Genomic DNA, 25,935 nt, shown 5'->3' on the forward strand with positions numbered 1-25,935 from the left:
CCTTTTTTGCTCAGTCCTTGCACTAGAGTGAGGTTTGTTCTTGCTGCATCTAGTAGACTCTGCTTGGCTAGTGAGTGTGGGTTTGTACTGTAAAGCATGAATAGCCTGGTAGGAACTTGCTGGTGTGTTTGCAGCCATAACCTGAACCTGGGATTTGGTAGCTTCAGCAGCCTGACATATCTCCACTGCCTTTTGTAGTGTAAGGTCAGCCTCTCTGAGCAAACATTCTTTATGTCTGTTATCAGTAACACTGAATACTAATTTGTCTCTTAACATGTCCTCAAGTATTGCACCAAACTCACAATCTCTGGCTTTTAGTCTGAGTTCTGTCATATACCTTTCAATGCCCTGCCCCTCATAATATGAATGTGACCAAAACTGATGTCGCTCAAACACAACATTTTTCTTTGGAGTACAATGCTCCCTGAACAAAGTCAGCACTGAGTCTAAGGTTCTTTCAGCAGGCAGGGCTGGTTCCAATGTGTTGTAAATCTCTTGGCCTTCCCCACCCAAAACATGCAGGGCTATGGCAATCTGAGTTTTCTGCTCTTTTTTTTATAAAGTTCAACTGCCTCAGCATAAATTAAAAATCTTTGCTCCCATCTCTCCTTGTTACAATCTCTTTACTCAGACAAGTGACTTTTTCAGCACTTCTGACACCATGTCATGTTTCTTGTGTGGGTATTTAGCAGTAGGAATAAGCACTACTTGATAGTAGGTACACAGAGCAGGTCTTTATTCAGCTCAGATGTAAGCAACAACACTAACTGAACTAACAGAGAAAACTAACATAAAGAAGATGGCTGCTGATCATAGAGTTCCCTCCCAGCTCCAGAGTGTCTTTTCTTAAAGTAACAGTATACCACACAGCCATTGCAAGTGGCTGGTTATTGCTACCGCAATTACTAGCAATTAGTGCTCAGAAAAATAACTAGCAATCAGATCTCTGGTTAATTTTCTAAATGTAGTTTTTTATAAAAAAAAAATAGCTTTTTTTTAAATAAAAAAACAACTGCACAAAGCAGTTTTCATGGATTAAAAGTGGCGGGTGTGGGGTGTTAGAATAAAAACGGCACTGAAAAGGAACTGTGGAACTGTGTGTTCCCTGTATATATATATATATATATATATATATATATATATATATATATATATATATATATATATATATATATATATATATATATATGTTATATACATATATATTTATGTGTTAATATGTGTATATACACATATTAATACATAAATATACAGTATCTCACAAAAGTGAGTACACTCCTCACCTTTTTGTAAATATTTTATTATATCTTTTCATGTGACAACACTAAAGAAATGACACTTTGCTACAATGTAAAGTAGTGAGTGTACAGCCTGTATAACAGTGTAAATTTCCTGTCCCATCAAAATAACTCAACACACAGTCATTAATGTCTAAACCGTTGGCAACAAAAGTGAGTTCACCCCTAAGTGGAAATGTCCAGCACTGCCTTAACCCTCTTGGGCATGGAGTTCACCAGAGCTTCACAGGTTGCCACTGACATCACGGAGCTGGTGGATGTTAGAGACCTTGCTCTCCCCCACCTTCCATTTGAGGATGCCCCACAGATGCTCAATAGGGTTTAGGTCTGTAGACATGCTTGGCCAGTCCATCACCTTTACCCTCAGCTTCTTTAGCAAGGCAGTGGTTGTCTTATAGGTGTGTTTGGGGTCATTATCATGTTGGAATACTGCCCTGCAGCCTAGTCTCTGAAGGGAGGGGATCATGCTGTGCTTCAGTATGTCACAGTACATGTTGGCATTCATGGTTCCCTCAATAAACTGTAGCTCCCCAGTGCCGGCAGCACTCATGCAGGCCCAGACCATGACACTCCCACCACCATGCTTGACTGTAGGCAAGACACACTTGTCTTTGTACTCCTCACCTGGTTGCCGCCACACACACTTGACACCATCTGAACCAAATAAGTTTATCTTGGTCTCGTCGGACCACAGGACATGGTTCCAGTAAACCATGTCCTTAGTCTGCTTGTCTTCAGCAAACTGTTTGCGGGCTTTCTTGTGCATCGTCTTTAGAAGAGGCTTCCTTCTGGGACAACAGCAAAGCAGACCAATTTGATGCAGTGTGCTGCGTATGGTCTGAGCACGGACAGGCTGACCCTTCAACCTCTGCAGCAATGCTGGCAGCACTCATACATATATTTCCCAAAGACAACCTCTGGATATGACGCTGAGCACTAGCACTCAACTTCTTTGGTCAACCATGGTGAGGCCTGTTCTGAGTGGAACCTGTCCTGTGAAACTACTGTATGGTATTGCCCACTGTGCTGCAGCTCAATTTCAGGGTCTTGGCAATCTTCTTATAGCCTAGGCCATCTTTATGTAGAGCAACAAATCTTTTTTTCAGATCCTCAGAGAGTTCTTTGCCATGAGGTGCCATGTTTAACTTCCAGTGACCAGTATGAGAGAGTGTGAGAGCAATAACACCAAATTTAATTTTAATACACCTGCTCCCCATTCACACCTGAGACCTTGTAACACTAACGGGCCCAATTAGCCATTATCCCTTCCCGGTGTCATGTGACTCAATTTGGGCATTTCCACTTAGGGGTGTACTCACTTTTGTTGCCAACGGTTTACACATTAATGGCTGTTTGTTGAGTTATTTTGAGGGGACAGCAAATTTACACTGTTATACAGGCTGTACACTCACTACTTTACATTGTAGCAAAGTGTCATTTCTTCAGTGTTGTCACATGGAAATATTTAATAACATATTTACAAAAATGTGAGGGGTGTACTCACTTTTGTGAGATACTGTATATGTATATAATTTTTTTTATATATATATATATATATATATTTAAATACATTTTTATTTGAGTTTTTCAAAGATATTGAACAATGGTAACATCAAACAATGAACATCTTACAGATAACCATGTCAGTGTACAAGGTATAGAATTATATAGACAAGCACAAATCTGAAGTAGTATAATACATTTATACATGGATAGCATGAAAAGCTATAAGAATTAGACAAATCATTTGGTTAACATAAACATATTGTATCATATTATTGTTAATACAATTTTTTATTGTATTTATATATGTAGAGTAGAACAAAAGAAAAGAAAGGGGTAAGGGCCTGTTGCAACATCTTAAAAATAAAAAAACACTAGGTGATGCATAAAACAGGCAGCAGGGAATCAAAACTATCAAGGTAGTACTCAAAACCCCTTAATAGGATTATATTATGGCCGACAAGATAATCCCTATTTACATATTACCTTCCCTATGTTACTAAAATAGTGACATAATTTTAATCATTGCTGCAACAGGGTATAGAGTATATTAAATGTGGTATGTTTTGAGGGAAACTGCAAATTTTGCCTCTGGGGGAAAATTGTGTACTCAGAGTACTTTGATTAGTGGGGGTGGGGGGGGGGGTTAGGAGCATACAAATATTATAACTAGGCAACATATATACTGATCTTAATTCTAAAGAGACATAGGGGCCTATTTATTAATGTGTGAGCGGACATGATCCGATATTGCAGATCATGTCTGCTGCACATCAATAAATGCCGACATCATACACTCTCGGCAATTTATCATTGCAACAGCAGTTCTCGTGAATTGCTGGTGCAATACCGCCCCCTGCAGATTCGCTGCAAATCAGATGCTAGCAGTGGGTGTCAATCAACCCGATTGGGGCACCATACGGAGCTTGATAAATTGAGCCTGTAGTCTATAAGAGCTACTATGGCGGACATAAATATTTGTTTATTTCGCACTGAGTACCCTATTTGTAAGTGCATTGAGTACAAGCCTATAGCCAGAAATTTTTGGGTAAAAGAGATTGGAACCACTTTTTAGTGGTAAAATGAAGCGAGTGTTATTGTACTGGGACAAGGAATATTCTTGAGTAGGAATATATGGTGTACAAAGATTACTAGATATAAGGTACGCTGTTGAGAAACATGACCTTAGATGCGAATTAGGGTACCTGCTCTAATCAAGTATTAAATAATAAAAAAGCTGTATTAGCAGAACATCACACTGGGTTTTGAATGTAACTAGGAATAAGAGCAGTTATCTCAGTGATAATAAACTCAGTTCTATATAATTTGCCATACCATAATACGTAGACTAGTCATTGAATATTATCTATCAAACTATGAACCAATAGAAAATGAATTATACAGAATACAAGGCTTGTGACATTCACAGACAAGACATGGTTATTTTAAAATACTAGTCTTGTGATTTTTATCTTCCTCACCGCTATCTGCAGCATATTATGTCCCCTGCATCATAGTAAACCGGCATAAAATATAGAAATGGACTGAGGGCCAACATGGATTTGGGTATCTAGAGGAGCAGTCAAACTGAAAGCACAGTACCTTATAATGTAAAGCATAGGGTCTCATATATAATCAATACTGCACAATATAGGAAGTTTATGTAGGTTTAGAGCTAAGATATAGCCATAATATAGTATGAGAAAAAAATAAAAAAATTGTTCTCTATTATCCCATATCAGTAGACCTTATCACCTGGGTACAGGCACTAAACCCAGACGGCAGGTGAATTAACTATATTAGAAATCAGACTTTGGACGGACGGGTAATATGCAATAGAGCTCAACATTAAGTTATGCTCTAGGCAAAGCCAAGTTGGCATTATCTTTCCAAAGGACCTACATACCACCAGTGCAGCCGAATACGTTAAAAGCTAACTAACCCTATCATTAGGACATTAATAGCTATAATAGAGAATGGAGGTAGTCAGTTAGAAAGGTCAACTTCCTCAATGCGTACAACACTTATTGCAGATACAGATAGTATTAATATCAAAATGTGAGGGCTATAACAAGATAAGGTGCATATACATTCTTAACCAGGAGAGAATGTAGAGAATGTTATGTTTCCTGGTCAAAGTTGGAAAAATGTAGCATCTAGGGACCTCTACTGCAGTCACACCCTTCATCTAGTGTATAGATATGGAAAATTAGGCAAAAGTGTGAAGTGTTAGGACATCTCCTCTAAAAAATAACTCTTCTCTGTATATAATATTTTAAACGGCAAGTGTCAATAGAATAATGAGATACAAAATTACATATAAGCTTAGAATAAGTGTCTAGACATATAAGCAGGGAGATACTCAGAAATATCTGTCAACAGCAAATATTGGTTCAGCATTATTGTGATAAAGATAGAAAATTACACAGTAAACATATGTGTACACTAAAAGAGAGTGTTACCTCACTCAAAGGGCCAAAGACACCCTTTTCTTAGCATATTAGCGCCTTATACCTGGGGATGTCTATACTACAGCTACGTGGTAAAAATCATTAATTAGGCCTGGGACTTTTAGGAATTTCTTAATACTTCCCACATTGTACTGATTCTCCTTCCCTGAACAGAGATTATATCGTAAAGCTAATATCAATAATGAGTAAAGTGGGCTGTTCTTACATATGGAGTTTAGACAAAAATGTGTATACATATTAGACATATTAATCTCTGCATATTAGTAAATAGGTATCTTAGAATCAGAGAATAAAAGTAGCTAAGTAAACAATGCCTACCAGCATATTAACATGTAAGTTATTTTTATAACTCCACAAACAAATCTCAGCAAGAGTGCCAGTGAGCAAGGAACAACATTTGTAAGTGCAATAAAAACAAAACAAATAAGGTATTTAACATATTTAATCTTAAATGGAACAGGCAGAGGCACATTCTACCAACTGGAACTAAAGTAACAGCATAATTAGGAAGAGATTAAGAGCACAAAGGAGCTCCATGTGGTATATTACACATTTACCCCACTACAATCTTTAGTAAAAGGTAGCAGCTTTCTGCTATGACTAATAGATCTCCAAAGTAGCGGAGCGGGCTTGACGGCAGAGAGGTGTCTGGAAGAAATTCTCTTTGAAGCTGTATCTCCTCTTGTCTCTCTAGCTTGTTAAGATTTACGGCACACAGAACATCAGTGTCCCAGCCAAAATGCAGCAACTCCACGTAGTGAAAAGCACTGGGAAGTAAATAGGCTGTGGAAGTATGTGCTGCTTGCGACCACTCTTCCTCTTGACTCTCCAGCTTGTTGAGATGTACACGGATCACTAGTGTCCCAGCCAAACTAATGTAGTGACAAGCACTGGGAAGTAAACAGATTGTATAAGTGTGTGCTGTTTGAGGCCATGCTTTTTCTTCTCTTGCAACTAGATTGTTAATGATTTTTGATTGTAGAAAACTCCCAGCCATATAAGCAATCATAGTGGGCTATTGGATCTCACCTATGACCTGTTTATTATGTCTCATGGCAGTTGACCAGCACTGGGGCCCCAAAACTCCATCCTCCACACGTTCTATTAGTTTAGATTTCAGCTGAGTTGCACATAAGCCGCTTGTGTTAAGTGCCTTGGGTATGGTGTCATCGAAGGCAGCATAGTGTTTTGCCAGTATACGGTCAAACTCCTCTATGATGTTGCTGGCACTCACAATTTCGATCCACAGTATAAGATATTTAAGTAAAGTGGTGAAGCTGGTCTCTATGGGCTTATGCTGGTTGCTCTGGTTACTCAATAAGCCATTCTGTTAATGGCGAAGGCCGCACATGAATGTTCCACTTTGCAGGATCATAAACTTATTTTCCACCTGTTCGCAATCGGTATAAAACCTCAGGCACCTTTGATATAGTAGTGATTATGTTATCTGAGCTATTATAAGTAGATATGATGCTTCAGAATTGGTAATTTTGTAAAACATTATGCAAGCTCCTCTGTAAAGCAACCGCTCCAGATCATGGCTAGCTCCGCCCCCATGTACATATATATTTAACATTTGCTGCCCATCGCTGCACTCATATATATTTTTTCATACGCACTCAGCCCCTTCGCTGCACTAGGTTCTTAGCTGTGCCTCACGGCATGAGAACAGGGCTCCCATTGAAGCCTATGGAAGCACGCTCTTGTAATATGGAATGCGGCTAACTTGTAATACCAATGCACATTTGCGTGCACTGCTATTACTCAGTGGAGTGCAAATATCACTTTCGCAAAAACGTTATTTAGCTTTGAGCGGATACTGAATACTGAACCACCGTCAGCTATGCTTTTTTCAGAGCTGGATTTCTTTGCATGAAAGTGCAACACACAAAGATCTGTGTAAATCCAGATCTTTGTGTGTTGCACTTTCAAAAGGAAAAATCTGAAAAAAAAACAAATGTGTCCAAATTCAGCATTTATTCTGAGCTGAATCTCACAAATGCACATGGCTACTGGCAATAATTACCTTCTTCAGTAACAAGTCCAGAGGGCTCCTCCAAAAGGACAGGCGATGGATAGATTTTGGATATTGAAAACCAATTCTGTACATATAATTTTATCAACTTGGTGTTTTCACAACTTTATGATGCCATTTTCTTAGTCACAGAATGAAACTTGTAACTGGAAAATAAAATCTCTGTAAAAAAAAAAAAAGGATTAACTCCCTTAACCGTTGATGAAACAATACCATTATTTTATGCATATATCTGGATGTGAGAACTCACAACTACAACAAAATGTTTGAAAGAAATCTACATTTTTAATAACATTTTAGTAAAGAAGTTTGTAAACAATTGTGTGTGTGTTTTCTTGTAAACCCCATAGTCAAAAGAAGGGGTTAACCTTATATAAATTAGGGCATTTGGGTATAATTATATAACTTGTATGTGCACATAGGGGCTCACATAAACTTCTACTTAAATAAATGGATATTTGTTCAATCACCTTGAACTTGCCCATTGGAATGAAAAATTATTTATGAAGCTGTATAAGAAGTAACATTCGCTATGTCCAATTTCGAAAAGTAAGGAGGAACTGTTCTGGCATTTTGGATATTGATAGAGTCAGAACTTGTAAATAATACATTTTTAGTTAAAGGGTATTCTGAAGAAATAATTGAACAGCCTTATGATAAAGTTAAAGCTTTACAAAGGAAATACTTCCTTGTCGCCCAGAGTTCTCTTTCAGCTAATTCAGTATTTAAAATCATGTTGTCTAAGAAACATTTATTGAGGATCCTTTGATATTTATCACAAAACTCACTGTTGTCCGCAAACAAGGTGTAACGAAGTCTTGAATGTATACCCCTTGGTATGCGTTTAGTATGGTAATATTCAGCCAGAGTTTAAGGGGCCAATTTATCATAGTGTGAAGGGACATGATCCGCTGTAGCAGATCAGGTCCATCGCACATCGATAAATGCCAACAGCGTATGCTTGTGCAATGCCGCCCCTGCACATCCGCGGACAAGTTAAGGAGCAGCGGTCTTAAGACTACTGCTTCTTAATTCCTGATTCCGGCGAACCTGAAGGCTCGCGCGGAATAAGCTGGTTGACAGCTTGATAAATCGGCCCCTATGAATGCAGCTGTAAATGTGTTTGCTTATAAGTTTCTCCAATTGCTTATGATGTTCCTCTTTGTCCAACACTGTCAAGAACTGATGTGAGCCACAAAGAAATGTAGCTATGTGAGCTGCATCGTCCTCTGTATATGAAAACATACCCACAACTGGAGTCAGGGTGTATCACCATCTTTCTCTACCATCATTCTTAGTAAACAAGTTCAATATGGGCGCTACGTTTATTGGTCGATATACACAATACTCTGCAGTGCAAAACATGCACTCCACAATACAATCCAAATCTGGACATGCAGTGTCCAGAACTTTACCATCGGCCAGTCCAGACTTTATAACACATTAACACTGCAAACCTTCTTTGTAGGTAGAACACATAATTTATTGCTGTATAATTAATGCATACAATCCATATAGCAGCAATATTTTAATGCACCATATCTCCAATACACAGATATTTATACCACCAACTTCCAATCAAAACATAGAGGAGGGGGAATTATCAACATTGTTGTCATTTCTGTCTTAAAGGGACAGTCTACTCCAGAATCGTTATTGTTTATAAAGATTTAGATTGTAAGTTCCCACGGGAACAGGGCTCCCAATTCCTCCTGTATGTGTTTGTTAAATTTGGTCTGGTGTCTCATATTGTACTGTCCTTTTATCTTGGTTATGCAAAACTGGGGAATGGATAATAAAGGGCCAACAGATTCTGCAGCGCTGTTCATAGGTAACAAACAGTGTTATATTAATATACTTTTTATCTCTGTGATTACCTTGTATCTAAGCCTTTGCAGACTGCCCCCTTATTTCAGTTATTTTGACAGACTTGCATTTAGCCAATCAGTGCCCTCTCATTTGTAACTTCATGGGCGTGGTCCCATTGTTATCTGTATGACACACATGAAATAATGCCCTCTAGCTGTGATAAACTGCCAAATGCAGTGTAATAAGGGGTACCCTTCAAGGGCTTAGAAATTAGCATATGAGCCTACCTAGGTTTAGCTTTCAGCAAAGAATGCCAAGAGAACAAAGAAAATTTGATGATAAAGTCAATTGGAAAGTTGTTTAAAATTGCATTCCCTATCTGATTCATGAATGTTTAATTTTGACCAGACTGTCTCTTTAACATTTAAAAAAAACTGCAATCTCATCAAGGTGTGCAGACTTTTTATATCCACTGTATACCTCATGGAGTTTCTGATTAATTTACTCTAACTCTTTAGAAGGATAGCAGTAGTCTTAAGGTTAAAGCAATAGAACTTGTCAAAAAGAAAGAAAGGGGAGGTAATGGTTATTGTGCTGAAGCAGAGCGAAACCTTTTGGATTCATTCTCTGGAAACTATGGAGCTAATGAGTCTGAATCAAGATATAGACCTTGCAGCCTTTTTTAAAGATGAGTAGGGAATCATATGCAGTAGTTGATAGCTTTTTCTTTTAATTGTTCTCTATGGGGGTTCCTTAAATTGTAATTACAGGTTCTGAGTGAATCAAGAGATAAAATATTCAAGTAAATTATTGTTGTTAAATGGTAAATTGAATTTTTTATCATATTTATAGGTGACATGTTCTAATCATTTTTACCTAACTAGGAGATAATTGCATAGATACATATCTGTATTAATGTAAATATCTGTGTTTGGGCCAAAGAATATATTGTTTGGAGAAAAGATTTTAATTTTATTATGATTATGTATTTCTATTATTTTATTTTATTAGGTTTATATTATTTTTTAAAATGGATGAATTACTCCATATTTTTTATTGTTTGAAACATGTAATACTTTTTTTTTTTATTATTCATTTGGTATCATTCATTATATGCTCAGCTATATTTATTGTACAGACGAGAACATTTAAATTAAATGTTTTTCTAGATAACCTACTGCATGTAAGTTTTGTTTTTTTTGTTACTTGAAATATGTGATTAATATTGTTTTTAGATACTTTTCTGTTGTTCTTTAGCACTGCTTTGAATGTTTTTCATAGTTTGCTGAATTGTTCTTTCTTTCTTTCTGGACATTTGACCTTTGTCTGCATCTTAACCATGACATGGTTTAACACTTTCACCCTGTCTGTAATCTGCCTGACTAATGGATTTGACCTCGGCCTGCATCAAGACCCAACTTCTGGTTTAACTTTTTGTACTTTGTCACAACAGCCTGATTGGTAAAAATGTGTAATTCACATCTATGCCTCCTAATCATTTCAGGGTCAGATTTTTTTCTCCTCCCTTTCTCCATACATTCTTAAAATAGTAGAAATCCAACCACTACAGACTTCTAGGAAATGTCTACTCACCCCAGTACTCAGAGACTATTTACTGACCACTACTGATATTGGTATATTTTTATTGTAAAGAAACTGATTTAACAGCAATCACAGATATGTATTTTATTAATCTATTTATATATACGTAACATATTTTGTCTAAGTGCTGCTATTCATATGGCTATTCCATAGTTTTAGGTTTTATTTAAATTATACATCTATTATTTAATATTGCAATAGAAATTGCAGGTAAACAAAGAAAACGATGAGGCCACCGGTGGGAATTTAAAACAATGATTCTTTATTTGTGTTAGAATCACACATCATAGCATAGGAGTAGCTGTGAGATACGCTGACACGTTTCGGCTGTTAGGCCTTAGTCATAGCAATAGAAATTGTATGACAAATGTTAGAAATTGACTTGCAACAGTGATTAAAGGGACATGTAAAGTCCAAATGTCCTGTATTTAAATTGATAGAAAGGTAAAAAATGAAATATGGCTGGGTGTACTTCAATTTGAAACATAAGGGATAAACCTCCTATTACGTCCTACGTTCTCAATAAAAACACAACACAACTGCTTGGGGAAAAGACCGGTCACGGTCACGTTTATTAAACAAATTGAATTCTGCCTAATCTTAGCGAATAATTAGGCAGCTCAAATCAACCTATCACTGAACTTGTAACAAGTTCATTCCAGTTGGTGGCGGCATCTTCTTCTAGCTAACTAACCCCTACTTATTGACGGACAAGGTCCCTCCGATGTCTGCAGCGTGGCACAGGGGTTGTGCACGATCATTGGCACAGTGAGAGAGATTTTGTTATGGAGAGCTCTTCGGCCTGCAGCTCTTTAAAGGGGGAGAGGAACCCCTAAGCCGGCACTTAGTGGGCGACACCTCTCCCTGTGTTCAGGCCGTCACTCTGCTCACACTGCGCCCGCTCTCAGGGCCTTGCCCGACCGCCAGCTAGGGCACAATTTCACCAACCCAGTAAGGCATCCTCTCCAAACGAGTCGTCCAACACGAATGAGAGAGGTGGATGACTATCTTACAACCTCGGGCTTACGGGGCTGGCTCAACTAAACCTGCCCCCGCCGAGGACAGACTTACCCTCAATCTAACTTGCCGCCACATGCCTTCTTCCAGGGACGGGTGGGCGGGGAAAGTTCTCCTCGAAGTCTGGAGGCAGGAAGAGGCCGAATCCACTGGAACAGGACCCTATAAAGGCAAGAGGTACACCCTCCCACACATTTGCAACATTGTAGCATACACACACTTCTAGAACCCTCCAGACTTCAAGTCAGCTATCCCTTAATTTTGCTACAGGCCCACTAGAGGGCCTTCCACTTCCATAAGCATTTTTGCAACATACTTACAGCAGCAAAAACGTTTCTAAGGAAAGGTTATTACTGTTTTTCTGCAGCATACGCACATATTCATTGAGGGCCTGTGCACCAGTTGTAAGATTCAGCTGCTTGCTTGCTGATATAAACTTATGCCTGACAGAGTAAGACTTATTAGAATTTGTGTTACAAGTGTTTTAGGACAGTCTGCTAGTGAGTAGACATTCTCATAAACACTTGGTTTGATCTTGCCTCTTAGATTTACCCCAAGAAATATATGATGTATATCAGGGCTAAAGTTTAGGCAAGGATTTGGAGGTGATGTGACAGATATATAACAGTGATCACACAAGGAATACGTTATGAGCAGTGTTGTTCTAAATGTGATTCACAATCTTATGGAGATAGTCATAGTAGTAATAGCACGTAACTGATAGGGTGTAGCTAGGTCTATAGGTTCGTTAGATTCACAAAGACAGTTTGACAACACTTCTGATATGCGGTTGTTACGCTAAACGGTAAGTCTCTGAATCACAGTACAATTAGGTTAAACAGGTTACTATATGCAGAGGATAACATACGGAACCTGATTGTTGTTGTCTTAGGGAGCAGGCTGGAAGATGTTGCAGCAGTCTGCCGAAGTGAGGCTGTCCGGTGCCTGTGAGCTCTCTGTATGTTAGGTGCTTGCACTGCAATGGAGTTTCCCTGAGCGCGTGCTGCGTGAGTCCGTATGAGCGTAATGTGCTCAGAACAGCGTTGCTAGGCGACACACTTGTTGTTAAGCGGTGTCGGCTGACACTTCAGACGGAGCCAGAGAGTGTTGCTGTGGTAAACTGAGGAAATAACCAGATAAGAGTAGCGTCTGTAGATCTGCAGAGGTTCTGTAGAAAAACAAGGTAAAGGTTAGAGCTGAGTTACTTCGGTAATTCACTTCAATAAACCAGCAAGGTATGATGGGAAACATCAGAGTTTATAGGAAGTAGAATCACTAATTGAACAAAAAGGTGGTATTTGTGTTGTAGACAGGTAGCTAAAGGTGGAATGGAGAGATACATGACACCAGTTCTCAGTCACCACACCTTCTCAGATTAAGCAGTTACTTTTTATGGCACAAATTATTTATTCAGAAGCAATACATACCACAGCCAGCTCTCTGAGAAGGTGTAGGCCTCTATTTAACAAGGTCTGGCGGACGTGATCCGACAGTGCGGATCAGGTCCGCCAGACCTCGCTGAATACAGAGAGCAATACGCTCTCCATATTCAGCATTGCACCAGCAGCTCACAAGAGCTGATGGTGCAACACCGCCCCCTGCAGACTCGCAGCCAACGGGCCACCAGCAGGGGGGTGTCAATCAACCCGATCATACTCGATCGGGTTGATTTCTGGTGATGTCTGTCTGCCTGCTCAGAGCAGGTGGACAGGTTATGGAGCAGCGGTCTTTGTGACCGCTGCTTCATAACTGCTGTTTCTGGCAAGTCTGAAGACTCACCAGAAACACGGGCCATCAAGCTACTTTTGGAACTTGATAGATAGGCCCCAGTGTGTCTGCATACTGGTGCATGGGTCTTCACAGGATATTTGAGTATGCTGCAGATAAACAGTAATAACTTTTACTAGAAGCAGTTTTGCTAATGGAAGTATATTGCAAAAATGCTTATATTTCAAATTGAAATGCACCCATGCACATTTAATTTTTTACTTTTCTATCACTTTAAGGTAACAAGCAACATGTAGAGTATTTTTTAATGTCAAAGATGCAAATCCATTATACGTCTTGTGCTGGTGCAGTTAAAGGCCCTGTTTTATCCTCTTAGAAACGTTCTGATAGGAGCCTTAAAGGGTTTGATGTGTTAGATACATTAGGGGAGCTTTATCAAGCAGCCGATGCTGCTTGCTCCGCTCAAGGATTCAGGTCCGCCTAAAACCTAACCTAAGAAGCAGCGGTCCTAAGACCACTGCTCCTTAACTTGTCCGCCACCTTTGAGGTACGATCGGGATGATTGACACTCCTTTCTAGCAGCCGCGAATGTGCAGGAGGCGGCATTGCACAATCATTTCTTTATAACTAAAACTGAGTGACTTTTCATATAATTAGAATATACACATTTTTATAATATTATACCATTACATTTCATTATTAGTGCAACATGTTTAGGCGGTATGTGTTGCTACAGTATATTTATAGGAATATAACATATACATTTATACTTTGACAAGTTTAACATATTATATCAGAGTGTTAAAGTAAAACAAAATAGCATGTTCGCATACCGATAGTAAGCAAAAACCTATTTATTGCATCATTTACATCCGAAGAGCAACTAACCCTTTCAAAAGTATAAGAAATGGAAACACCTAAAAAGAATGGGGTACAATCATTGTATATATGGAAAACAATGACCCATCCTTAGGGGCCCATTTATCAAGCTCTGTATGGAGCTTGAGGGCCCGTGTTTCTGACGAGCCTTCAGGCTCACCAGAAACACCAGCAATGAAGCAGACCGCTCTAAAGACCGCTGCTCCATAACCGGTCCGCCTGCTCTGAGGAGGCAGACAGACATCCCCCCTGCTAGTGGCCAATTGGCCGCAAATCTGCAGGGGGCAGCATTGCACCAGCAGTTCACAAGAGCTGCTGGTGCAATGCTGAATGCGGAGAGCGTATTGCTCTCTGCATTCAGCGATGTCTGTCGGACCTGATCCGCTGATCGGATCATGTTGGACAGACACATAATAAATTGGCCCTATAATGTTATGTCAAGTGATCAGTCTGTTGCTAAATTTAACCTTTTCCTTTGAGATCTAAAATGTTACCCATGATGGTTGAAACTTATTTCATAATTTGTTGTTGATATATTTATTTAATGTTTTCTACTCTACTAAGCCCAAAAGCGGCTATAGACTTAACTTACTTACCTCCATTGAGTATTTATATTTTGCCACGGTCCAAGAGTGGCCTACTAATTTCAGAGGACGTCTATATAATTATAAAAATGAGGTTACAGTTATCTCTGCCCATTTCATTTTGAATTTGTATTTACCTGACTGTACACTGTTTTATTACTGTGAATTGTAACCCATCGTTTGTACTACTTAAGTTTTGGCAATTCTACATAAACTGTATATACTTATAACAACCTCAATAAAAAATAATTGGGGGAAAAAAGAAAGAAAAGAATAGCACTAAATCTGGTATTACAAGTTAATGGTAAATAGTTTTACCAGAGAATGTTAGGGTGCCCAAAACATTTTCTAGTGCACCCTATACTTTAAATGGATAGCGTGGAGAATGCTAACTTCATTTATAAGAAGTGGTGAATTGTGTTGTATGTGTGTGTGTATGTACTGTGTATATATATATATATATATATATATATATATATATGTGTGTATATATATGTATAAGTGTGTGTATTTATGTGCACACATACTTACATACACACACATATGTGCACATACATATATGCATACATACAAATCTACACAACACCTTTTAATATACAATTTCCATGTATATCACTGTTAAAACATTTTTATTAATAATAATAATAATCAATATCAAAATAAATATTATACTATATATATATATACATACACAAGTTCAGTATGGCCTAGCACTCTCGACGACCGCTATTGTACCGGGGTGCACTACAAATATGCAAATATAACAAAAAATAGAAGGCACTCACCAGATTTAACAAGGGGTGAAAACACTTTATTCCCTTGTGTGTAACGTTTCGGGGAAACACTCCCCATCTTCAGACAATCAATATATATAGAATTTAATATAGTTTAAGACTTTGTGATCAATACTATTTCTTCTTTGTTTTAGCACAGCCCCATAGAAGTCTATTACGTGAGGAATTTGGTGTGCCCTAGACTTTAGCTCAAGTGCAAGTATTTTACATAATATGGAAAAAAAAAGTCACACTATGGCCTCTATTTATCAAGCTGTCTACTTACCTGCATTCGATGGCCCCAATACGCTCGCCTAACATCGCCGCCACGGACCTGAATACGTTCTCCAAATTTATCAAGAAAGCTGTCAAAAAGCCACGCACCAAGTACGGAGCTATGAGCAGCGGACTGTTGTTAACTAACAGTCATCGATCTCGCTGCTCTTTGGCTTATTCGCAGCTTTCTTGCTATACTGTCACTAAACACCCACACTATACTATACAGGTTTACCCCCTAAACCGCCGCTCCCGGAGCCCCCCGCAACTAAATAAACTTATTAACCCCTAAACCGCCGCTCCCGGACTCCGCCGCAACTATAATAAATATATTAACCCCTATCCTGCCACTCCCGGACCCCGCCGCCACCTACATAAAGTTATTAACCCCTATCCTGCCGCTCCCGGACCCCGTCGCCACCTACATAAAGGTATTAACCACTATCCTGCCGATCCCGGACCCCGCCGCAACTAAATACATTGTTTAACCCCTAAACCGCCGCACCCGGAGCCCGCCACAACTAAATAAAATGTTTAACCCCTAAACCGCCGCTCCAGGAGCCCACCACCACTATAATAAAGTTATTAACCCCTAAACCTAAGTCTAACCCTAACCCTAACACCCCCTAACTTAAATATAATTTAAATACATCTAAATAAATATTACTATTATTAACTAAATTATTCCTATTTAAAACTAAATACTTACCTATAAAATAAACCCTAAGCTAGCTACAACATAATTAATAATTACATTGTAGCTATTTTAGGATTTATTTTTATTTTACAGGCAACTTTGTATTTATTTTAACTAGGTATAATAGTTATTAAATAGTTATTAACTATTTAATAACTACCTAGCTAAAATAAAGACAAAATTACCTGTAAAATAAAACCTAACCTAAGTTACAATTACACCTAACACTACCCTATAATTAAAAGAATTACATAAATTAACTACAATTAAATAAAAAGCTCCCCAAAATAATAACATTCCCTACCCTATACTAAATTACAAATAGCCCTTAAAAGGGCTTTTTGCTGGGAATTGCCCCAAAGTAATCAGCTCTTTTACCTGTAAAAAAAGAAATACAACCCCCCAACATTAAAACCCACCACACACCCAACCCTACTCTAAAACCCACCCAAACCTCCCTTAAAAAACCTAACACTACCCCCTTGAAGATCACCCTACCTTGAGCCGTCTTCACCCAGCCGGGCACAAGTGGACCTCCAGAGGGGCAGAAGTCTTCATCCGATCCGGGCAGAAGAGGACATCCAGACCGGCAGAAGTCTTCATCCAGGCGGCATCTTCTATCTTCATCTATCAGCCAATCGGAATTAAGGTAGGAAAAATCCTATTGGCTGATTGGCTGGGTGAAGACGCCTCAAGGTAGGGTGATCTTCAAGGGGGTAGTGTTAGGTTTTTTTAAGGGGGGGTTGGGTGGGTTTATTTAATTGTAAATAGTTTTATTTAATTGTAGTTAATTTATGTAATTATTTTAATTATAGGGTAGTGTTAGGTGTAATTGTAACTTAGGTTAGGTTTTATTTTACAGGTAATTTTGTCTTTATTTTAGCTAGGTAGTTATTAAATAGTTAATAACTATTTAATAACTATTGTACCTAGTTAAAATAAATACAAAGTTGCCTGTAAAATAAAAATAAATACTAAAATAGCTGTAATGTAATTATTAATTATACTGTAGCTATCTTAGGGTTTATTTTATAGGTATTTAGTTTCAAATAGGAATAATTTAGTTAATAATAGTAATATTTATTTAGATGTATTTAAATTATATTTAAGTTAGGGGGTGTTAGGGTTAGGGTTAGACTTAGGTTTAGGGGTTAATAAAATTAATATAGTGGCGGCGGCGTAGGGGGGGCAGATTAGGGGTTAATAAATATAATGTAGGTGGCGGCGGTGTAGGGGGGCAGATTAGGGGTTAATAAACATAATGTAGGTGGCGGCGGTGTAGGGGGGCAGATTAGGGGTTAATAAATGTAATGTAGGTGGCGGCGGTGTAGGGGGGCAGATTAGGGGTTAATAAACATAATGTAGGTGGTGGCGGGGTCCAGAAGCGGCGGTTTAGGGGTTAATAAGTTTATTAGAGTGGCGGTGGGCTCCAGGAGCGGTGGTTTAGGGCAGGGGTTAATAAGTGTAATGTAGCTGGCGGCGGTGTAGGGGGGGCAGATTAGGGGTGTTTAGACTCAGGGTACATGTTAGGGTGTTAGGTGTAGACATTTCCCCTAGGAATCAATGGGATATCGGGCAGCAGCGAACATAAGCTTTCGCTTCTGTCAGACTCCCATTGATTCCCATGGCATCCGCCGCCTCCAGGGCGGCGGATTGAAAACCAAGTACGCTGGGCCGGAAAAGTGCCGAGCGTACCTGGTAGGATCTTGATAACTTCCAAAAGTAGTCAGAATGTGCAGAACTTGCATTCGGAACATTATTATTATTATTATCGGTTATTTGTAGAGCGCATCTGGAGTGACGTAACCATCGATCTGTGTCGGACTGAGACCGGCGGATCATATGTTACGTCACTGAATTCTACTTTTGCCAGTCTCTAGCCTTTGATAACTAAGGCTAATTAGGCTCGCCACAAATACGCTGTGGAATTCCAGCGTATTTGCGGCTGACAGCTTGATAAATAGAGGCCTAAAGCTCTACATTTTTATGCTCCACTTGTAATCTAGGCCTATATAATTTTAAGGCTATGGGGCACTGAAGTAAAATGGTTAATTGTTGTTGTAATAATCACTGTTGTAATATACACAGTTTGTTTTTCCATCCACAACACTGTATTTCTAATGCCTAACAAGCAGACAACTTTGAATTGTAATATAATACCATAAATGGATATGCGTTATTAAGGTGTATAATATATGTGTATACAGCACTGTATCTGCATCTGTTAGACAACATTAGTACCCACTCCTGAAAACCTACAGAGGGTGATGCTGCAAAGAAGAAGTTGGTATCCAGAGTACCCTTGAGATTTAAAGGGACCGTTAAAACCAAAAATGTTATTGTTTAGAAACATAGATAATCCCTTTGTTACCCATTCCCCAGTTTTGCATAACTAACACTCTTATATTAATATATTTTTTTTCTCTGTGATTACCTTGTATCTAAGCCTCTGCAGACTGCCCCTTTTTCAGGTCTTTTGACAGACTTCATTTTAGTCAATTAGCTATATGACACACATGAACTAATGTCCTCTTGCTGTGAAAAACTGTGAAAATGCACTGAGATAAGAGGTGGTCGTTAAAAGGACAGTCTAGTCCAAAATAAACTTTCATGATTCAGATAGGGCATGTAATTTTTAACAACTTTCCAATTTACTTTTATCACCAATTTTGCGTTCTCTTGATATTGTTAATTAAAAACTAAACCTAGGATGTTCATATGCTAATTTCTTAGACCTTAAAGGCTGCCTCTTATCTGAATGCATTTTGACAGTTTTTCACCACTAGAGCGTGTTAGATCATGTGTGTCATATAGATAACATTGTGCTCACGCATGTGAAGTTACCTTGGAGTCAGCACTGATTGGCTAAAATGCAAGTCTGTCAAAAGAGCTGAAATAAGGGGGCAGTCAGCAGAAGCTTAGATACAAGGCAATCACAGAGGTAAAAAGTGTAATAATATAACAGTGTTGCTTATGCAAAACTATGGAATGGGTAATAGCTATCTTTTTAAACAATAACAATTCTGGTGTAGACTGTCCCTTTAAGGGCTTAGAAATTAGCATATGAGCCTACCTAGGTTTAGCTTTTAACAAAGGATACCAAAAGAACAAAGGAAATTTGAGGATAAAAGTAAATTGGAAAGTTGTTTAAAATGAGATGTCCTATCAGAATCATCAAAGTTTCATTTGGACTTTACTGTCCCTTTAAGAGTGTACAGAGAGCTTTACTGAGTGTACACAGCCTATTAGCTGTAATAACTAAGATATATCATAAACAAATACAGAATCAAGCACAGACAGTTTCAAGTTTTCATAATATGTTAAAATAACAAGAATGCACTTTAGTAACAAAATATATGGAAATACTAGCAGCATGATCTATTGCTTAGCAAAAATAGAATGTAGGTGTGAGTGTGATTTAACCCATGGCACAAACATGTTGTTTTGTGATTCAGACAGACCATGCCATTTTATAAAAGTTTCCAATTTACTTCTATTATCAAATTGTCTTTGTTTCTATGTTATTCTGTGTTGAAGAGATACCTAGGTAGCTGTCTGGAGCACTACATGACTGGAAATAGTGCTGCAATCTAGTCCTTTTGCAAATGGTTAACATTCTAGCACTGCTAGAACTAGTGCTGGGCAGACTCCTGAGCTTTTCCACAAAAGATACCAAGAATACAAAGAAAATGTGATTATAGTACTAGTAGTACAATGAAAAGTTGTTTCAAATAGCATGCTCTGACTGAAGTATGAAAGAAAAACTTTGGGTTTCATATCCCTTTAAGTGCAGATGATAGGGAGCCCTGTTTGGTTCGTGATATCGCCTTACTGTTGTGCAATTCCAAAGCAAAGTGTCAATGAACAAATCTCTGAATAAAATCATTATATAATGCCCATAATAGGCTGTGACTCCATTCACTTTTCCTATGTATTTATTTTTAGACATTATTTAACGTTACATTTTGTGGGTTTGCTCATGTTCAATAACTGGATTTCTCAATTCTCATTTTAAGTTATTCCAGTTGCCAGTAAAGCCTTGTTTTATTGTTACATCTGATGTCTTATATATCTTACAGTGGGACCAAACCCAAACCTTATTATAATCCATCTGATTATAGCCATACTGGATAGTTTTCCTAGTTATCGTATTAATTTTTATCGGACAGCTCCAGATGGTTTACTGGTTTTCCAAAGTCATCTGGTTTCATTTTGGATTATGAGTTGTAATTTATGGACTTGCTTAATTAGCATACAAATTAACATCCCCTAGTTCTGGTTTGTTTTAAACACTTCTGAAATAATAAACACACAATAAAACTTTAATAATGCTTTTGGAATAAACTTTACTGCTGATTGGTGGCTACATTTAGACACCAATCAGCAAGCACTACCCAGGTGCTGAACCAAAATGGGCCGGCTCCTTATCTTACATTCATGCTTTTTCAAATAAAGATACCAAGAGAACAAAGAAAAAATGATAATATGAGTAAATTAGAAAGTTGCTTAAAATTGCATGTTCTATCTGAATCATGAAAGTTTAATTTTGACTAGACTATCCCTTTAATCCAATGTAAAATGACAGATCAATATTTTAGCTTTTGTTATATGAAGCTTTTACTTGGCAACATTGAATGGCTAATGGGCATGTGAATATATTGTTTTGCAAAATAATGTTTACTATGTTTTTTTAGAAAAACTGCAGAACCATCCTTGTACATTTTAGCATTTATTGTCCTTGGACTTTCTGTGGTGTATAAAGGGGCCATAATAAATATCTAATCATTTTAAAGCTAAAAACACACACTTTTTCCAACCATGACACCTAAAGTCTATAAATCCTTATGGTATCTGCCCTTGAACAACAACTTTAACATCTGTTATTAGTTTGACAGGTTCCTGTGAAGAAGATCCTTTTAACACTTTTACAGATATTTTAGGATAACAATTTAACAGCAGGGGAGCTTCCTGGTTTTCATTGTCAAACGTGGGCATAAAATGAAGTAATCCATTTGTTTTGCTTTAAACATGATGTCAGTTGCCAAAGCTCCAGAAAATATTCAGTACATATTAGGGAAACACAAATAACATTTAAAGGTAAATAACAATTTTCAAGAGTCAAAGTAAAAGGCTCTTAAAGGGACAGTCAACACCAGAATTGTTGTTGTTTAAAAAGAAAGATAATCCCTTTATTACCCATTCCCCAGTTTTGCATATCCAACACAGTTATAATAATACATGCTTTACCTCTATAATTATCTTGTATCTAAGCCTCTGCTGACTACCCCCTTATTTCAGTTCTTTTGACAGACATGCAGTTTAGCCAATCAGTGCTCACTCCTAGGTCACTTTATGTGCATGAGCTCAATGTTATCTATATGAAACATGTGAACTAATGCCCTCTAGTGGCCAAAATGTATTCAGATTAGAGGCAGTCTTCAAGGTCTAAGAAATTAGCATATGAACCTCCTAGGTTTATCTTTCAACTAAGAATACCAAGTGAACAAAGCAAAATTGGTGATAAAAGTAAATTGGGAAGTTGTTTAAAATTGCATGCCCTATTTAAATTATGAAAGTTTTTTTTGGACTTGACTGTCCCTTTAAAGAAGCCGTCCCTATAAATATCTACACTGTGAGTGGTATGTGGGGAATTTTTTCTAAATTAAATATTTAATAAGGATCAAAGTTTTGAAAAGGTATATATGATGTTTTTCTACATGTTATTTAAAGGAACATACAGCTCAAAACTGAAATGTACATTAATGCATTTAATTTTAGAAAATGAACTTTTTGGCTTATAGCAAAATATATGACTGCTTCAGCTATATCTTTTAGTATGCATAGAGCATATGTACATATTCCCTGTGTATGCTCATTCATACACTATGTATGTTTAGAGAGCAGGCTGTGGTACGTATTTCTAGGCAATGATAACATTTAGTTTGAGCTAATTAAAATGTATACTCCCTGAAGAGATGAGGGTATATAGGACATCTGTTACCTTTAAGAATTTATGATAGTTTTGAAATTCAACAACAAAGATCTATATAATATTTATATTGGTAAAACATATGTATATTATGGTGTAATTTTGAGAACTATATTATAGTAGTTATACGTTAAAGGACAAACATAAAATTGAGAATATCTCAGTCAAGTTACTAGAATGACATAATATAAGATTAACGAGTAAAAGCGACAAAGTGAGTTCAATAGAGTAATACCCTTATGCAATATCATTGCTAACAATAACACCATATCTAGTTTTCTAATTATTTGATACTATACAAAACTTTTTTTTCTCATTGCTAAATCTTAGTAAAACAGTTTAATGTGGCTGTGAAACAGTATAGTGTGCAGTATGCAACATTAGGCAGCACATTTCAGCACTGTTACACAAGTTGTCATTTTATACATTTAAAGATCAAAAGAGTTTATTTTTAAAGAGATGTTATCAACAATATTGATTGAATTACAGCTATCAACAAACAACAGCAATATGGTGTTGAGTATCTGTCCATTAGAATTACTTAATACTGCATTCATATAAAGGTCAACAGCCATCTTTTGTGATACTTCCAGTCGGAAGTTATGATACTCCAGGGTGTACAATTAGCTTGGTCAGGTACCACTGAGAATTATTAGTCAAATAATAGTTGTAAATAAGCAGATTTTGCATAAATATGTTAAACACTGTCTTGTTTAAACTAATGTACTTAAAGGGACATCAAACCCCAAATTTTTCTTTCATGATTCAGATAGATCATACCGTTTTAAACAACTTTCAAATGTACTTATATTATCTAATTTTTTATTATTATTATTACTATTATTCTTTATTTATAAAGCTCCAACAGATTCCACAGCGCTGTTCGTGGGTACAAAGATAAAAGTACAGTACAATACAATATAAAAGACACCAGACAAAGTTTAACAAACAAATAAAGGGGGAATTGAGGGCCCTGTTACCGTGGGAACTTACAATCTAGATGGGTAGGAGGGTGAGAAACAGGAGGTGGGGACTGCAAAGGTGAGAATGATGTTAGTGTGGAGTTAGATGAGGGCAGCTATTAGGCAAGTGGAATTAATTTGTTACTAATTTGGAGATAGACTTCCCTGAACAAAAAGGTCTTTAGGGAGCATTTAAAGGAGGAAAGGTTAGGGGAAAGTCTGACAGCTCTAGGAAGTGCGTTCCAGATGGTTGGTGCCGCACGAGAGAAGTCCTGTAGTCTAGCATGGTAGGAGGTGATGGTAGAAGATGCAAGGTGCAGGTCATTGTTGGATCTTAGGGGGCGGGCTGGAGTATATTTGTTGATGAGTGAGGACAGGTAGGGGGGGGCTGCGTTGGTAAGGGCTTTGTAGGTCAGGATGAGAATTTTGAATTTAATTCTGCTGTGAATGGGGAGCCAGTGAAGTCACTCGCAGAGAGGTGCAGCAGATACAGAGCGTTGGGAGAGGTGGATTAGCCTAGCAGAGGCATTTAGGATGGATTGAAGAGGGGAGAGGCGGGAGAGAGGGAGGCCAGTTAGTAGGTTATTGCAGTAGTCAAGTCAAGAAATTACCAGGGAGTGGATTAGCTGTTTAGTAGTTTCAGCACTCAGAAACTGATGAATTTTGGAGATATTACGTAGGTGGTTGTGACAGGATGAAGAGAGCAATTGGATGTGGGGTATGAAAGACAGATTGGAGTCAAGTGTAACTCCTAGGCAGCGGACTTGGGGTGATGGGGAGATAGTGGAGTTACCAACAGTGATTGAAAAGTTGGAAACCGGAGTAGAATTAGAGGGGGGATTAGAAGGAGCTCAGTCTTGGACATGTTGATTTTTAGGTGGTAGCAGAAAGAAGATTGTTAGTAACCTTGGTGAGGGCAGTCTCAGCTGATTGTTGGGGACGGAAGCCAGGTTGTAAGGGGTCAAGCAATGAGTTGGAGGACAAGAAGTGGGTAAGGCGATCAAAAACTAGTTTTTCCAGGACTTTTGAAGCTAGCAGAAGCAGTGATATGGGGCGGTAGTTTGCAGGAGAATTGGGGTTGAGGGAGGGTTTTTTGAGGATGAGGGTGATCTTTTCATGTTTGAAGGAAAATGGGAATGAACTGGTAGTAAGGGATAGGTTGAATATGTGAGTAAGAGCTGGAGTGAGGGTATAAGACAGAGAAGGTAGTAGATGTGAAGGGATAGGGTCAAGTGGGCAGGTAGTGAGGTGTCAGGAAGACAATAGGAAAGTCAGTTCATTCTCAGTGGTTGGAGGGAAGGTGCTGAGCGTGGTGGAGGGGGTGGCTGGGGGCGGTGATGGAAGGTTGCAATCTTGTGTTGGGATATTACTTCGGAGGGTAAGTGTAATTTGCTTCATTCTCTTGGTATTTGGTCTTTGTTGAAGGAGCAGTAATGCATTACTGGGAGCTAGCTGAAAGCCAATGAAAAGTGGCATATATGTGAAGCCACCAATCAACAACTTCTGAGCCTACCTAGATATAATTTTAAACAAAGGATACAAAGAGAATGAAAAAAATAGATAATAGAAATAAATTGGAAGGTTATTTAAAATGTATGATCTATGAAATAAAAAACGTGAGTTTCATGTCCCTTTTAAATGAGTAAATAAATACAATAGTATATCACTGGAATCCCATTTATATATAATAAATGGCACATGAAAGTCCTTTATAACTGGTTATAACTTTTTTTTGCATTTCTTCTAAGAATTTGCTTCATTTTATGTTGGTCTGATCTGCTCAATAAGAGAAATGGAACTGAAGGGACAGTTAAAATCTTGATATTTTAATATAAACAGTTTATTTGTGCATAGCAAATTAACTTTGTCATATACTTTCATTAATTATTTCCCCCATTTTCATGTAATTTAGCTATGAAAATGTGGGAGTTTCTTATTTGCAAAACCTGAAATGATCTCAAGGTTTACACTGCTACATATATTTCACTAACTGACTTTACCTCATGACAACTGCAAAACAATGTACTTTATACTAACATTATGATCGTGGCAAACCTTGCTGTCTGCAGACTCAAGCCTGGATTGGCTCCTACAAATAAGGCAAGTGGTGGGTGGAGTTGGCTATTTAAAAACAATTGTAGCAAACATGTTTTAAAAATGTTAGACTTGGCTGATATGCTATTCTATAGCAACACAAAAGAAATGTCTTGTAATTACAAGTTATATACTGTCCCTTTTAAATCTGAAATTACAAGAGACTTGTATTTGAGATAGTAAGCAGGAGGTATTAGAATTGAATCGCTATGTTAAAA

Source organism: Bombina bombina, chromosome 2 (assembly GCF_027579735.1).
Source record: "Bombina bombina isolate aBomBom1 chromosome 2, aBomBom1.pri, whole genome shotgun sequence".
NCBI lineage: Eukaryota > Metazoa > Chordata > Amphibia > Anura > Bombinatoridae > Bombina > Bombina bombina.